Source organism: Lathyrus oleraceus, chromosome 7, assembly GCF_024323335.1.
Source record: "Lathyrus oleraceus cultivar Zhongwan6 chromosome 7, CAAS_Psat_ZW6_1.0, whole genome shotgun sequence".
Classification (NCBI taxonomy): Eukaryota; Viridiplantae; Streptophyta; class Magnoliopsida; order Fabales; family Fabaceae; genus Lathyrus; species Lathyrus oleraceus.
This window is the reverse complement of record NC_066585.1, coordinates 383,841,752-383,844,543: the sequence shown is the minus strand read 5'-3', so window position 1 is coordinate 383,844,543 and position 2,792 is coordinate 383,841,752. Positions and strand designations below refer to the sequence as shown.

The following is a 2,792-nucleotide window of genomic DNA, read 5'->3' as shown; positions in this document are numbered from 1 at the left end:
GGGTGCTAATACCTTCCCTCCGCATAATCGACTCCCGAACCCAAGATTTGGTTGCGAGACCTTGTCTTTTCCTTTTTTTCTTCAGGTTTTCTTCGATCGTTTCCTTTCCCTCCTTTGGGATAAATAACGAACGGTGGCGACTCTTCTCTTTTCTTTATTCGCCGGTTATTTTTTCGCATTCCAGTTGCGACAACCTTAGAAGAGTATTCCTTGCTAGATACTTTCCCCTAAGTAAGACCGCCGTTCTTCGAAACCATATAACTAGATTTACCCAGAACCAAGGAGAACCGTTGTTCGAAGCTTGGGAGAGATATAAAGAGCTGTTAAGAGCATGCCCACATCATGGTTTAGAAAATTGGTTAATCATTCAGACCTTCTATAATGGACTTCACTATAACACTAAGATGACCATCGACGCTGCCGCAGGCGGTGCGCTGATGAACAAACCTTATCCTGAAGCCAGTGCCCTCATCGGAGATATGGCTCAAAACCATCAATCATGGGGAGTCGAACGAGCGATAGTTGAGAAGAAGGAAGTCCAAGGAGGAGTACATGAACTAAGCTCTATAGACAGGATGCAAGCTAAAATGGACGTATTAGCCCTTAAGGTCGAGCATATGTGCATAAACCTGAATACTGCAGCCGCAGTTTCGTTGGATTGTGAGATATGTGGAACCAAAGGACACCAATCTGCAGAATGCAGTCTATTAAACAAAACCCACTCTAAGCAAGTGAACTACACCCAAGAGAACCCATATTCGAATACCTATAACCCTGGATGGAGGAATCACCTGAACTTCTCCTATAAGAACAATAACCCTATCCAAAATAATGCACCTCCGAGACAACCAGGTTACCAAGCCCCAAGATCAAATCAACCTATGCAACCTATACCACCAAAGCCGAGCCTTGAGAAAATTATGGAAAATTTTATCACTGCTCAAACCCAACAAAACAAAGAGTTCATGACCCAAAATATTCACGTTAACGAACTGATTACCCAATTAGGAACCAAGGTTGACCAAATAGTTACTCACACCAAGATGCTTGAAATCCAGATCTCTCAGGTAGCTTTAAACCAAGCCCCCCGGACTACACCTGGAGGACAGTTCCCTGGACAACCTCAATAAAATCCGAGAGGGCAAGCCAATGCCATTACCCTACGGAGTGGGAATGCTTATGATGAGCCACCAAACCCAAGATTGAGTGAACCCAAAACTTCTAAGGAATATACCAAACCCACAGACGAAGTAAAGGAACCAGTGGAATCTGAAAAACAGGAAGGTCAAGAAAAAGGAGAAGAACCTAAAGACAAAACTTACGTACCACCCCCGCCATATAAACCACCTATACCATATCCGCAAAGACTCAAACAAACCCAGATCAATAACCAGTATCAGAAATTCATTAATATTATAGAAAAACTTCACGTAGAAATCCCTTTCACAAAAGCCATCGCCCAAATACCTTCTTATGCAAAGTTTCTCAAAGACATCCTTACCAACAAACGTAGACTCGACGATCCAAAACCCTTGGAATGCAATTCTATTTCCGAAAATAAGTTAGCCAAAAAGGATAAAGATCCTGGAAATTTCTCCATTCCTTGTCTTTTGGGTAGTCATGTCATCGAAAAAGCTTTTCTAGACTTAGGAGCTAGTGTGAGCTTAATGCCTCTAGCAGTTTGTGAGAGGTTAAACTTAGGGGAATTACAGCCTACTAAGATGTCACTTCAGTTAGCCGACAAATCTGTTAAGTATCCAATAGGCATTCTAGAAGATGTCCCTGTTAGGATAGGTCAGTTGTTTATCCCTACTGATTTCATTGTCATGGACATCAAAGAGGACAATGATATACCAATCCTTCTAGGTAGACCATTCTTATCAACTGCAGGAGCCAATAGAGATGTCAAGAGAGGAAAGTTGACCTTTGAGGTAGGTGACGAGAAAATAGAATTTATACTTTCGAAATTTCTTATGGCACCTGTGACGGGAGACGCGTGTTATGCCATAGATATCATTGATGAATGCGTTAGGGAATTAGAACAAGAAGAAATCATAAAAACAATTAAGTTGCCATCAACTCTCATACTGGAAGATGATGACTGATCAATCACCATTTATAATAAGTTTTCATTACTGATCCGACGCAAAACAGAGACAATTGATACACTGTGCAAGCATTTAAGGTACAATTTGAGTTAGTTTTACTTCCGTTATTTTATTTATGCATTTTTAATCTTTGTTATGTTTTACCTTTTATTATCTTGATTTTATGCGTGGGATAGCTGTGTTTATGTCCGACAGATCCAGGTAGAAGAACCGGAGAACTCAGAAGAAGACAATGCGAGATTCTGACACGCAAAGGAGCCAGAAAACCCCGGCACAAGAGGCCTGACACGGCCACCCGTGTCACCTGACACGGGCCGTGTCAGGGCAATGGAAGCAGAGGAAGGAAAACAGTAGCCTGACACGTATTGTGAAGCAATCAAGTATTACAGAGATCAAGGCATTTGGAGAGCTAAGAGATTCATGAGCGGGAGCGATTGAAGATCAAAGTCATCCAATTACTTGTAATGTGTAATTTTTATCTTGAATTTGTTTTAAACAATATGAGTAGCTAAACCCCCCAATGCTAGGGGGTGTCCCTGATTTAGAATTATAATGAATTTGAGTTTACATTTGCATTTATAATATTTTGTTTACAGTAACCTTTTGATGTGTTTATTACTTTCTCTTTCGGACCAATTGAGATTGATTTATGGTTATCACTTAGGCTGGACCGCCAGTAATAAG

The 2,792-nt window shown here is 40.9% G+C and overlaps 1 non-coding gene across 1 annotated transcript; it reads right to left on the bottom strand.

The window, feature by feature from the left end:
- Positions 1-242: 242 nt before the first annotated feature.
- LOC127108639 (small nucleolar RNA R71) lies at positions 243-349 on the bottom strand. The gene has a single exon (XR_007796165.1). It is a non-coding gene; the product is annotated as a small nucleolar RNA R71 (small nucleolar RNA).
- Positions 350-2,792: the final 2,443 nt, after the last annotated feature.